General features: G+C 42.7%; 1 pseudogene across 1 annotated transcript; it reads left to right on the plus strand.

The window, feature by feature from the left end:
• The first annotated feature begins 1,222 nt into the window (after positions 1–1,222).
• On the plus strand, positions 1,223–10,932 carry LOC144297120 (cationic amino acid transporter 3 pseudogene; annotated as a pseudogene). Its single transcript, XR_013364198.1, has 2 exons — positions 1,223–1,255; positions 7,507–10,932. The product of XR_013364198.1 is annotated as a cationic amino acid transporter 3 pseudogene (transcript).
• The last annotated feature ends 3,448 nt before the right edge of the window (positions 10,933–14,380 follow it).

Raw genomic sequence — 14,380 nt, forward strand, 5'->3', positions numbered from 1 at the left:
AGAAACCTCTGACAGCATTTCCTAAAATTATCTCAAACCAAAGCCTAAGCAGGGAGGTAAGTGGGGGTTACATGACTTTGTTTTCTCTGTTCTCCACTACTCATTTCTGGGGGATCACTGTGATTTGTTCTTCTAGAGCCTTTCTTCCCTGAGGAGGGAACCATTTCAGTAGTAGCAGGGGAGTAGGGAGAAGGTGGAACCTCATGCCAGTTCCTTCACTAGGAAAACATTTGGCATATTGAAAGCATGGTTTGAGCGAGTTAAAAATAACTCCACATGAAAAACTAATAGGGAGTTACAAGTGCATGTTTTAATATAGGCTCACAGAGCAGGGAAGATTCTCCAGGCCTGTGGTAGCTGACATCACAGATGGCACAGGGTGTGTATAGAGCGTAGTGTGGCCAGTAAGGAGACTGTCTGTAGAAGTGAGCTCACCTTCTCTCCTGTAGCCCAGAGAGGGAGGAGACAGAAGGTATTGTTTAGGTTGTGAGCTACTGAGCTAGATCACTTATTTCTTTCTCCCTATGGTTCACATACTCATAACTGTAAACATAACTATAGTGAATTTTTGTCTGGGTGCTTTGGGTGAGGTGTTTTGAATGTCAGAATTCAAAAAACCACCTTCTTGGCACCTCTGTCTTTTCATCCATAGACCCTGGGTCAGCAGCTACCCCTATTTCTCCAGGGTTTCCTTCCCAGGCAGCCTGGTCTTCTCCTTCTTGCAGGTGGTTATGAAGACCCTGTCCCCTTTTCCCTCCTCCTCTATGTTCACAGCACCCCCATGGGTCTAGGTGTGTAAAGGGAAGGGGTGGTCTGTACATTCTTGGCCATCAGTACAGCTGAATGGCTGAGGCAAAATGCAGAGAAAGGGGGACAAATTTCCATATGACCTTGGCTAACTGATATTATGGCTAAGAGTTTTAAGACCAAGATACCAATATTTGTATTTTACCCTCAGATGATATTTTTAAAAAGATTCTGCAATTGCAACCATGCCTGTTAGCCCATGAATTAGTGTGTCATTACTCATGCTCAAGCACACCACTGTGCATGTGAATTCTTGCACAATACATTCATGTCCTGTTGTATCTTACAGCTTAATTGGTACATGAAGGTATGTATAGGAGTTGGACGAACTCGGAAGAGTAGGGTCCCCAAATCACCTGTCTCCACCAAATTACCTAAATAACCTTCAAATCATCCTGAAAAATCTACGAATTCGGCTACAGTGAGAAGAGTTCGCGCTTCTATCAAGGTAGGAAGACTGGGAAAAAAGAAATAAAGAAACAAAAGGCATCCAAGGAGGAGGGGCCCCACGAGGAGCAGGGGTAAGGCCGGGGCGAGTGTCCCCAGGACAGGAGAGCCCCGTCCCGGAGAAGCAGGAGCTGCACCAACCTTCCCGGGCGGAAAGGGGCTCGCGGGGAGTTGGAGCAGGACCCAGGAGGGCGGGGATGCCCTCGGGCTCCCGGGGACACTAACAGACACCTGCGCCCCGGGAGAGTGCGCCGAGCTCCCTAAGGGCTGCAGCGCGCACGGCGGGACCCGGAGCAGCTCGGGGGGGCTCGGGGGCAGCTCCGCGGAGGGGGCTGCGGGGCGGGAGCAGCTGGGGGGGGGGCTCGGGCGGCGGCTCTGCAGAGGGGGCTGCGGGGAGGGAGCGCAAATCCAACAGCGCAGGCCCCGGAGCACAGGGCGCCGGGACACAGCACAGGATCCGGCCTCCCCCGGGACAGGCAGAGGCCGGGAGGGCCCAGGACAGCGAGGACGCTCCTGCCCCAGCTGAGCAGATCAGCGGCCCCGCCCCGGAGCCTCCAGGCCCTGCAGACTGAGAGCTCAGGAGTTCCTGCGGGGGCTGACTCAAGGGCTCCAGAGCTGCCGCAGCCACTGGGGTTGTTCCTCCTGGGGCCTCACGGGGTAAACAACCCCCACTGAGCCCAGCACCAGGCAGGGGGCAGAGCAGCTCCCCAAAGTGCTAACACCTGAAAATCAGCACAACAGGCCCCTGCCCCAGAAGACCAGCTAGACGGACAAGTTCCAGGGGAAGTCAAGGGACTTAAAGTATACAGAATCAGAAGATACTCCCCCGTGGTTTGTTTTGTTTTGTTTTTTTGCTTTTTGATTTCTGTTTGCTTCCCCCACCCTTTTTTCCTTTCATTCTTTTTCTTTCTCTTTTTCTTTTTTCTTTTTTTCTTCCTTTTTTGCTTTCTTCTTTTTCTCTTTTCTTTCCTTCTTTTTCTTTTTCTCCTTTTCCCAATACAACTTGTTTTTGGCCATTCTGCACTGAGCAAAATGACTAGAAGGAAAACCTCACCTCAAAAGAAAGAATCAGAAACAGTCCTCTCTCCCACAGAGTTACAAAATCTGGATTACAATTCAATGTCAGAAAGCCAATTCAGAAGCACTATTATACAGCTACTGGTGGCTCTAGAAAAAAAGCACAAAGGACTCAAGAGACTTCATGACTGCAGAATTTAGATCTAATCAGGCTGAAATTAAAAATCAATTGAATGAGATGCAATCCAAACTAGAAGTCCTAAAGACGAGGGTTAACGAGGTGGAAGAACGAGTGAGTGACATAGAAGACAAGTTGATGGCAAAGAGGGAAACTGAGGAAAAAAGAGACAAACAATTAAAAGACCATGAAGATAGATTAAGGGAAATAAACGACAGCCTGAGGAAGAAAAACCTACGTTTAATTGGGGTTCCCGAGGGCGCCGAAAGGGCCAGAGGGCCAGAATATGTATTTGAACAAATCATAGCTGAAAACTTTCCTAATCTGGGAAGGGAAACAGGCATTCAGATCCAGGAAATAGAGAGATCCCCCCCTAAAATCAATAAAAACCGTTCAACACCTCGACATTTAATTGTGAAGCTTCCAAATTCCAAAGATAAAGAGAAGATCCTTAAAGCAGCAAGAGACAAGAAATCCCTGACTTTTATGGGGAGGAGTATTAGGGTAACAGCAGACCTCTCCACAGAGACCTGGCAGGCCAGAAAGGGCTGGCAGGATATATTCAGGGTCCTAAATGAGAAGAACATGCAACCAAGAATACTTTATCCAGCAAGGCTCTCCTTCAAAATGGAAGGAGAGATAAAGAGCTTCCAAGACAGGCAGGAACTGAAAGAATATGTGACCTCCAAACCAGCTCTGCAAGAAATTTTAAGGGGGACTCTTAAAATTCCCCTTTAAGAAGAAGTTCAGTGGAACAATCCACAAAAACAAGGACTGAATAGATATCATGATGACACTAAACTCATATCTTTCAATAGTAACTCTGAACGTGAACGGGCTTAATGACCCCATCAAAAGGCGCAGGGTTTCAGACTGGATAAAAAAGCAGGACCCATCTATTTGCTGTCTACAAGAGACTCATTTTAGACATAAGGACACCTACAGCATGAAAATAAAAGGTTGGAGAACCATTTACCATTCAAATGGTCCTCAAAAGAAAGCAGGGGTAGCCATCCTTATATCAGATAAACTAAAATTTACCCCGAAGACTGTAGTGAGAGATGAAGACGGACACTATATCATACTTAAAGGATCTATCCAACAAGAGGACTTAACAATCTTCAATATATATGCCCTGAATGTGGGAGCTGCCAAATATTTAAACCAATTAATAACCAAAGTGAAGAAATACTTAGATAATAATACACTTATACTTGGTGACTTCAATCTAGCTCTTTCTACCCTCGATAGGTCTTCTGAGCACAACATCTCCAAAGAAACGAGAGCTTTAAATGATACACTGGACCAGATGGATTTCACAGATATCTACAGAACTTTACATCCAAACTCAACTGAATACACATATTTCTCAAGTGCAGAGGGAACATTCTCCAGAATAGACCACATAGTGGGTCACAAATCAGGTCTGAACTGATACCAAAAGATTGGGATCGTCCCCTGCATATTCTCAGATCATAATGCCTTGAAATTAGAACTCAATAACACCAAGAAGTTTGGAAGGACCTCAAACACGTGGAGGTTAAGGACCATCCTGCTAAAAGATGAAAGGGTCAGCCAGGAAATTAAGGAAGAATTAAAAAAATTCATGGAAACTAATGAGAATGAAGATACAACCGTTCAAAATCTTTGGGATGCAGCAAAAGCAGTCCTAAGGGGGAAATACATCGCAATACAAGCATCCATTCAAAAACTGGAAAGAACTCAAATACAAAAGCTAACCTTACACATAAAGGAGCTAGAGAAAAAAGAGCAGATTGACCCCACGCCCAGCAGAAAAAGAGAGTTACTTAAAATTCGAGCAGAACTCAACGAAATCGAGACCAGAAGAACTGTGGAACAGATCAACAGAACCAGGAGTTGGTTCTTTGAAAGAATTAATAAGATAGATAAACCATTAGCCAGCCTTATTAAAAGGAAGAGAGAAGACTCAAATTAATAAAATCATGAATGAGAAAGGAGAGATCACTACCAACACCAAGGAAATACAAACGATTTTAAAAACATATTATGAACAGCTATACGCCTATAAATTAGGCAATCTAGAAGAAATGGACACATTCCTGGAAAGCCACAAACTACCAAAACTGGAACAGGAAGAAATAGAAAACCTGAACAGGCCAATAACGAGGGTGGAAATTGAAGCAGTCATCAAAAACCTCCCAAGACACAAGAGTCCAAGGCCAGATGGCTTCCCAGGGGAATTCTATCAAACGTTTAAAGAAGAAATCATACCTATTCTACTAAAGCTGTTGGGAAAGATAGAAAGAGATGGAGTACCTCCAAATTCGTTCTATGAGGCCAGCATCACCTTAATTCCAAAACCAGAGAAAAACCCCACCAAAAAGGAGAATTACAGACCAATATCCCTGATGAACATTGATGCAAAAATTCTCAACAAGATACCAGCCAATAGGATCCAACAGTACATTAAGAAAATTATTTACCTTGACCAAGTAGGATTTATCCCCGGGACACAAGGCTGGTTCAACACTCATAAAACAATCAATGTGATTCATCATATCAGCAAGAGAAAAACCAAGAACCATATGATCCTCTCATTAGATGCAGAGAAAGCATTTGACAAAATACAGTATCCATTCCTGATCAAAACTCTTCAGAGTGTAGGGATAGAGGGAACTTTCCTGGACATCTTAAAAGCCATCTATGAAAAGCCCACAGCAAATATCATTCTCAATGGGGAAGCATTGGGAGCCTTTCCCCTAAGATCAGGAACAAGACAGGGATGTCCACTCTCACCACTGCTATTCAACATAGTACTGGAAGTCCTAGCCTCAGCAAACAGGCAACAAAAAGACATTAAAGGCATTCAGATTGGCAAAGAAGTAGTCAAACTCTCCCTCTTCGCTGATGACATGATACTCTACATAGAAAACCCAAAAGCCTCCCCCCTAAGATTGCTAGAACTCATACAGCAATTTGGTAGCGTGCCAGGATACAAAATCAATGCCCAGAAATCAATGGCATTTCTATACACTAACAATGAGACTGAAGAAAGAGAAATTAAGGAGTCAATCCCATGTACAATTGCACCCAAAAGCATAAGATACCTAGGAATAAACCTCACCAAAGATGTAAAGGATCTATACCCTCAAAACTATAGAACACTTCTGAAAGAAACTGAGGAAAACACAAAGAGATGGAAAAATATTCCATGCTCATGGATTGGCAGAATTAATATTGTGAAAATGTCAATGTTACCCAGGGCAATTTACACGTTTTATGCAATCCCTATCAAAATACCATGGACTTTCTTCAGAGAGTTAGAACAAATTATTTTAAGATTTGTGTAGAATCAGAAAAGACCCCGAATAGCCAGGGGAATTTTAAAAAAGAAAACCATATCTGGGGGCATCACAATGCCAGATTTCAGGCTGTACTACAAAGCTGTGGTCATCAAGACAGTGTGGTACTGGCACAAAAACAGACACATAGATCAGTGGAACAGAATAGAGAATCCAGAAATGGACCCTGAACTTTATGGGCAACTAATATTCGATAAAGGAGGAAAGACTATCCATTGGAAGAAAGACAGTCTCTTCAATAAATGGTGCTGGGAAAATTGGACATCCACATGCAGAAGAATGAAACTAGACCACTCTCTTGCACCATACACAAAGATAAACTCAAAATGGATGAAAGATCTAAATGTGAGACAAGATTCCATCAAAATCCTAGAGAAGAATACAGGCAACACCCTTTTTGAACTCGGCCACAGTAACTTCTTGCAAGATACATCCACGAAGGCAAGAGAAAAAAAAGCAAAAATGAACCATTGGGACTTCATCAAGATAAGAAGCTTTTGCACAGCAAAGGATACAGTCAACAAAACTCAAAGACAACCTACAGAATGGGAGAAGAGATTTGCAAATGACATATCAGATAAAGGGCTAGTTTCCAAGATCTATAAAGAACTTATCAAACTCAACACCAAAGAAACAAACACTCCAATCATGAAATGGGAAAAAGACATGAACAGCAATCTCACAGAGGAAGACATAGACATGGCCAACATGCATATGAGAAAATGCTCTGCATCACTTGCCATCAGGGAAATACAAATCAAACCACAATGAGATACCACCTCACACCAGTGAGAATGGGGAAAATTAACAAGGCAGGAAACAACAAATGTTGGAGAGGATGCGGAGAAAAAAGGGAACCCTCATACACTGTTGGCGGGAATGTGAACTGGTGCAGCCACTCTGGAAAACTGTGTGGAGGTTCCTCAAACAGTTAAAAATATACCTGCCCTACGACCCAGCAATTGCACTGTTGGGGATTTACCCCAAAGATACAAATGCAATGAAACGCCGGGACACCTGCACCCCGATGTTTCTAGCAGCAATGGCCACGATAGCCAAACTGTGGAAGGAGCCTCGGTGTCCAACGAAAGATGAATGGATAAAGAAGATGTGGTTTATGTATACAATGGAATATTCCTCAGCCATTAGAAATGACAAATACCCACCATTTGCTTCAACGTGGATGGAACTGGAGGGTATTATGCTGAGTGAAGTAAGTCAGTCGGAGAAGGACAAACATTATATGTTCTCATTCATTTGGGGAATATAAATAATAGTGAAAGGGAATATAAGGGAAGGGAGAAGAAATGTGTGGAAATATCAGAAAGGGAGACAGAACATGAAGACTCCTGATTCTGGGAAATGAACTAGGGGTGGTGGGAGGGGAAGAGGGCGGGGGGTGGGGCACTGAGGGGGACACTTGACAGGATGAGCACTGGGTGTTATTCTGTATGTTGGTAAATTGAACATCAATAAAAAATTAATTTATTTAAAAAAAGCAGTTGGACGAACTCAAATAGGATTATGTCATGTAGCATGCAAAACAGGAGAATGTAGGAAAGCATCTGACACTTTTCTGGGGGAAAGCCAGTTAATTTCTCTATGATGTCTCTTGGTGTCAGTTTCTGTGATATTTGGGCTGCAACATATGGCTTGTGACTTCTGAGCATTGGTTGAACACAACTGTTCAGTAAATATTTATTGTTTACTTAGGCATTATGGAGAGACAGCACGGGCCAGATGGAATATGAAGCAGCAGATGTGAAGCCTGAGCAGTGGAACTCAGCAACCCCAACCCAACTCCGCTTAACTCAGCCTCACTGAACCTGATCTGAGACTCTCCACTCCTGCACTTGCTACAGCTCCCTGACCCTGGAATCCTCTTCAATTCTAGCTAGAATGCTGTGTCAGGCCCTTCGCAGATTTGGTCAAAAACTAGTACGCAGACTTACACTGAAGAAAGAGAGGGCTGAGACTGCCCCCGCTGGAAGACTGACCACACTGGATTTAGTGGCCCTTGGTGTGTGCTGCACAATCGGTGTAGTTGTGTATGTCATAGCTAGTGAGGTGGCTCGAGATCAAGCAGGACCATCCATTGTGATCTGCTTTTTGGTGGCCGGCCTATCTTCTATGTTGACTGGGCTGTGCTATGCAGAGTTTGGTGTCCGGGTTCCTCATGCTGGCTCTGCATATCTCTACACCTATATCACTATAGGTGAACTCTGGGCTTTCATCATTGGCTGGATCTTCATCTTCTCCAATGTTGCTGGTACAGCTACTGTGTTCTTTGCCTGGCTCTTAACTTTTGACAACCTCTTTGGGAATCAGATCTCTCAGACCCTGCGTGAAAGCATCTTACTGCATATTCCTCAGGTGCTTGCAGAGATTCTAGGCTTCTTTGTTGTGGGCCTTTTGTTTTTACTTGTCAGATTGCTGACCTTGAGGGCTAGGGAGTTGGTAATATTTACCAACATGGTCACATTGGTGAACCTTTTGGTTCTTGGTTTTTTCATCCTCTCTGGTTTCATTAAGGGGGACCTGCACAACTGGAAGCTCACAGAAGAGGACTACATAAAAGCTGGACTCAATGACACCTCTAGCTTGGGCTCTCTGGGCTCTGGAGGATTCGTGCCTTTTGGCTTCCAGGGGATTCTCCTTGGATCAGCTAACTGTTTCTATGCTTTTATAGGTTTTGACAACATTGTTACCAGAGTTAAAGAAGCACAGAATCCCCAGCGTTCTATCCCCATGGGCATTGTGATTTCATTGCTCATCTGCATTTTGGTATATTTTGGTGTCTCTGCATCACTTACACTTATGGTGCCTTACTACCAGCTCCGACCTGGGAGCACCTTGCCTGAGGCATTTTTCCATATTGGCTGGGCCCCTGCCTACTATGCTGTAGCTTTTGGATTCCTATGTAATCTTTCTGCCAGTCTCTTGGGCTATATGTTTCCCATAAGCCAGCTGATATACACGATGGCACAGGATGGCCTCCTCTTCCCTGTCCTTTCCAGGATCCAAACTGGCACATATGTTCCCATCATGGCCACTGTGATCTTTGGCATTATTGCAGCGATCATGGCATTCTTTTTGGGACTCACTGATCTTCTACACCTCAAGTCAATTGGGACCCTGCTAGCTTACTCCCTAGTGGCTTTTTGTGTTCTTATAGTCAGGTATCAGCCTGAGAGGAAGAATGGGGGAAGTGAAGATCAGATGAAGGAAGAGCATGATGGAAATGGAGCAGAGATGCAGGAGGAGAATGGACCTACAGCAGAGAAGCTGACTCTACACCAATTATTTTTTCCAGGCAGCTCCACCCCCACTGCACTCTCTGGATGGGTTGTCTCTGTTTGCTCCTCACTGCTTGCTCTACTGCTGACTCTGCTCTGCCTGGTGCTGACCCAGTGGCCAGGTCTGCTTTCTCAAGACCCAGTGTGGATCACAGTGGTTGTGCTGCTCCTGGTGCTCATCACTGGGATCACTGGGGTCATCTGGAGACAACCACAGAGCTCCTCTCCCCTTCACTTTAAGGTACCTGGTCTGCCTCTCCTCCCACTCCTGAGCATCTTTCTGAATGTTTACCTTATGATACAGATGAGAGCTAGCACCTGGGCCCTACTTGGTGTCTGGATGCTGATTGGATTTGTTATCTACTTCACATATGGGATCCATCACAGCCTGGTTGCATAGCCCCGCTGAGATTAGGGCCCAAACTGTAGACCTTGAACTCAGCAGTGTTGGGACATCTTTGGTTTGACATCATTACTCCTGAAGCACTCTGGTCCCCCTGCACATTAATGGAAAGTACTCTTCAGCAAATGGAAAGCTAAGGCTCTCATGGCATGTTGATGCAGGAACACTAATAGAGCTCTGTATTTATTGTGGAGTGAAGGATGTATTTTAATTTCTTTTTTTTTTCTGTCTGCTTTCAATTCTGTCTGTAGCTGCTTACTGGCTTTAAAACATTATTATTCAAATAAATTAGAAAAATTAATTTTGTTTTCTTTGGATAAATATCTAGTAGTGAAAATACTGGATCATATGGTAATCTTATTTTTAATATTTTGAGAAAACTTGATACTCTTTTCACAGTGGCTGCACCAATTTACATTCCCAACAATTGTACACACACAAGGGTTCCTTTTTTATCTTTTTAATTTTAGACATTCTGTCAGGTAATAAGTGATATCTCATTATAGTTTTAATTTACATTTTCCTGAAATTTAGTGATGCTGAGCATCTTTTCATGTATCTGTCGGCCATCTATTTGTCTTTGGAAAAATGTCTATTTAGGTCTTCTGCCTATTTTTAAATTGGATTTTTCTCAAGTGTTGTGTAAGTTCTTTATATCTTTTGGATATTTACCCCTTATTGGATATATTATTTGCCAATATCTTCTCCCATTCTATAGGTTCCCTTTGTGTTTTGTTGATGGTTTCCTTTGCTGTGCTAAAGTACTTACACAAATTCAAAAACATATATGCACTTTATATTTATTGTAGAATTATTTACAATTAGAGATAGAAGCAACCCAAGTGTCTATTGACAGATGAATGGATAAAGAAGAACACAAACATACATACACACATGCATACAAGGGAATACTACCTAACCATAAAAAGAATGAAATCTTACCATTTATAACACAGAGAGACATAGACAGTATATGTGAAGTGAAATAGATCATACTGAGAAAGACAAATGACATATGATTTCACTCTTATATAAAAAATAAACATAGAAAAGAGACAAACAAACAAAAAAACCACACCAGACTCCTAAACACAAGGAACAAACTGGTGGTTGCCAAAGTGGAGGTGGGTAAGGGGATGGGTGAAACAGATTAAGAAAGTAAGAGTAAACTTATCCCAATGAACTCTGAGAAACACGTGGAATTGTTGAATCATCATATTGTACACATCATATTGTACACATTAACACTATGTTAATTATATCTCAATGAAAAATAAAGACAAAAAAGAGAAAAAGAAAAAAAAGATGAAATATGGCCTCTATCATTAAGGAGTTTATATTCTAATGCAATGGGTAAAGCATAGAGTAGCAGAAAGTAGAAAGTGCTTTCATAAGTAATATACAGGGATCCCTGGGTGGCGCAGCGGTTTGGGGTCTGCCTTTGGCCCAGGGCGATCCTGGAGATCCGGGATCGAATCCCACGTCAGGCTCCCAGTGCATGGAGCCTGCTTCTCTCTCTCTCTCTCTCTCTCTCTGTGTGTGTGTGTGTGTGTGTGTGACTATCATAAATAAATAAAAAAATTTTAAAAAAGTAATATACAAATAAAGTGTCTTGGGAATTCAAAGTGGAGGATGATCATTTGCTGCTGGCACAGTGGTAAGAGTTGGCTGGTGAAATCAGAGAAGACTTTGTAAAGGAACAGCATTTGAGTTGGCAATCTCCATAGATAGATAGGATTTTGCCACATGTGGGCAGGAGGGAGAGATCATAGGCAGAGAGAAAATCACTACAAAAAGCACAGGAAAAAGAAGCAGTGTTCAGAACATACCTAGCAGGCTGTGTAGACTGAGAAATGTCTGTGTGAGGGGACAACAGAACATGCACATGTAGATTGGAGCAGAACTTTCCTTTGGACACAAAGCACTTTGGCCTTGAACCCACTACCAGTGCTGAAAACCTAGGGTTGTTTCTCCTTCTTAGCCATATTTGCATTTTTGGATTTTCAAGTTTCTCTGCTGTTGTCTACTTTGGTCCACCTGCTCAGAAAGTGCACAGCTGAGAGTCAGGTTCTGGTCTTGTTTCCACTGTTAACTAGGATTGTGAACTTGAGCAAGCCCCTCAGTTCCTTCCATACTTTGCTTACTTACCTGTAACATGAGAAGTCAGAATTGATTTCTAAAGTTCCATTTACTTGAAAAATTCTGGGAATTCCTCTGGTTCTTCTGTCCTGTTATTCTCTCAACTAGGTCTCTCTACTGTAAGTGATCTGAACCTACATTGTGTCCATTTTTCCCTACAACCCATTGTCAGAGCTGTAGAGGTACAGTAAATAGCACCCATTTCTCCCTCCTATGTTTGGAACAAATTGATATAACCCAGACGTTGAGACAGATGACTAAACCATCAGCTTTAGATATGCAGCCTAATTGGCTTGCTAATCCCACATCACTAAATGAGACACTTAATCCTCATCACAAGTAGTGCTGACCACCCCTGCCCCCCATCACAGGAGAGTCTGCTTTTATTAGATTTTCTCATAAAATTAGATTTAAAAAGGAATCCAACAAAAAACTAGAAGGGGCTGAGCTGGGCATGTCTCTTCAATTCACTAATCAAAGTCACAGTAAGGGGTGGGTGGAAAGAGGCCAGGAATAGTACTCTATCCAGTGGTGCTCAAACTTTAGCAAGTGCCACGTCACCTGGAGGACTTGTGAGACCACAGATCGCTGGTCCTCAGCATTTGGAATTCAGTAGGTCTGGGTGGGGCCCAGAACTTGTCCTTCTAACAAGTTGCCAGGTGATGCTAATACCTGGTCATGCTCCCTAAGAGTCCAGGGATCCCACTTTGAAAACCAAAGCTCTAGCTAAAGCCCCTCCACATGTAAAGATGAAGTGAGGGAAACAAAGGGTACCTTTTGTACACTTACTTTCATTTAATGAAACATTTAGATAAAGATATCATCGTTAATCCTTTTACAGTGGGGAAATCATAATGAATCATTTCACAATGTATATGTATGTCAAATCACCACAATGTACACTTCAAATACCTTAAAATTTTATATGTCAAGTGTACCTCAATAAAGCTGAAATTTAAAAAATAAAATACCACAGTTACCTCTGCATCTTTGTTTTCTTTATTTTGTTCCCTGATTGTAGACATTAGGTAAGGAATGTATCTTGTTCACTCTCCCAGAGCATCCAGCTGGGAGCCAGGTACATAATGAACATTTAATAAATTCATATTTAGTTGAATTGAGCCTTACACATTTTTTTTGGTACAGAGAATTCTCCTTCTAGCACAGTGCTACTCTTTTAAAATTACCTTTTGGGAGACTTTCTTGACAAACAGCATTTCTCTCCACCCAGAACACAGAGTACTGGGTCCTGTCCCCAGGTTCTAGAATTCATCAGGTCTGGTTGGGGCCCAGAGCTTGTACTTCTAACAAATTCCCAGGTGATGCCAATACTGCTGGTATCTAGAACTATATCTAAGTCTGTACCCAGCATCTAGCACTATACCCAAGCACTTCTAGTTTTACCTTTGTGTGGCTACACCTGAATTCTGGTGTGTTCCCAGACAAGAATCTTGCTCAGGGCAAAGAGTACATTCTCCTCATCCTCTAGACTCCACAGTAAGAACAGCATTGTTATTCAATGAGCAACAGGGAAAATACAGCCCTGGGGCAGGAGAATGCCTGAAATGACCTCCCCTGGTTCAGCTCCATCTATTCCTATGGGATTTGGGGAGGGGCCAGAAGTATTGAAATTGATAGAAGGCCCAGCCTGTTCTGATTCCAGGGAATCCTTGAATATGAGACTGACTCCAGTGTGGGCAAAGCAGGCATTCTTCTTCTTCTTGTTCTTTTTTTTTTTTTTTTTAATTTCTCTCTTTAAGACTTTATTTATATATTTATATGAGAGAGAGAGTGCACACTCCTGTGCCCAGAAGCTGGTGGGGGAGGGTCAGAGGGGGAATGAGGGAGGAAGAATCCCAAGCAGACTCCAAAAAAATTCTGGTAATTCCTCTGGTTCCCAGTGAGGAGCCCAATACAGGGCTAAATCTTATGACCCTGAGATCACGACCTGAGCCCAAAACCAAGAGTCAGATGATTAATGAACTGAGCCACCAAGGCACCTTAACCAGCATTTTTCTTGATACACTCAGAGTCTTATGCTTTGGTATAGAGCTGCCAGTGTTTTTCTATTTTGTTTATGTAGTCCCCTCTAGGGCAGGCCCCTAGAAGGGAAAGGATAGGAAGCTACTTTTTTACTTTTGGAATTTCTCATCTTCTCAACAGGGAGTGTGTGACTCCAGGGAAGCCTGCTAGAGGTAAGATTACCCATAATGTTCTGACTCCCTTAGACACTCTTTGAGTGACTGGGGCAAAAATTTTGTGAAAGCATCTAAGATTATTTAGGGAGAGAGAATTTATACCCCAAATAGGGAGGAAAATGGATGGACATAGTAGTAATTAATAACTGGATATAGACAGAGGCATTATTTCTTTGGAAGGGAAGATAGGAGTAGAAAGTGAGAAAGAGGTATGGGGTGAGAGACACTTCCTGGAGGATGCCTATGGAGCAATTTGGGAAATACAAGAGGGACAGGTGAGTTGGAAATTAAATGAGACAGTAATTTTAGGTTACAGGGACGTTTAAGAGTCATGAAAGACAAGACTCTTGTGAGGGATATGTTTTCACATTTGAAGGGAATTTATAATCCAGGTTTGTATTGTGTATTGTGCCATGAAGTAAGATTCCTAAATCAGGAATATGATTCTCACAGCCATCTGAAGGATAGACAGAAGGATGTGGACAGATAGACTGTTTCTGGGAGACACTTGTAGCAACTGTTACAGTTATGTAGATCCTGCTCTTCAAAGT

The sequence above is a fragment of the Canis aureus genome, chromosome 25 (assembly GCF_053574225.1).
Source record: "Canis aureus isolate CA01 chromosome 25, VMU_Caureus_v.1.0, whole genome shotgun sequence".
Taxonomy (NCBI): domain Eukaryota; kingdom Metazoa; phylum Chordata; class Mammalia; order Carnivora; family Canidae; genus Canis; species Canis aureus.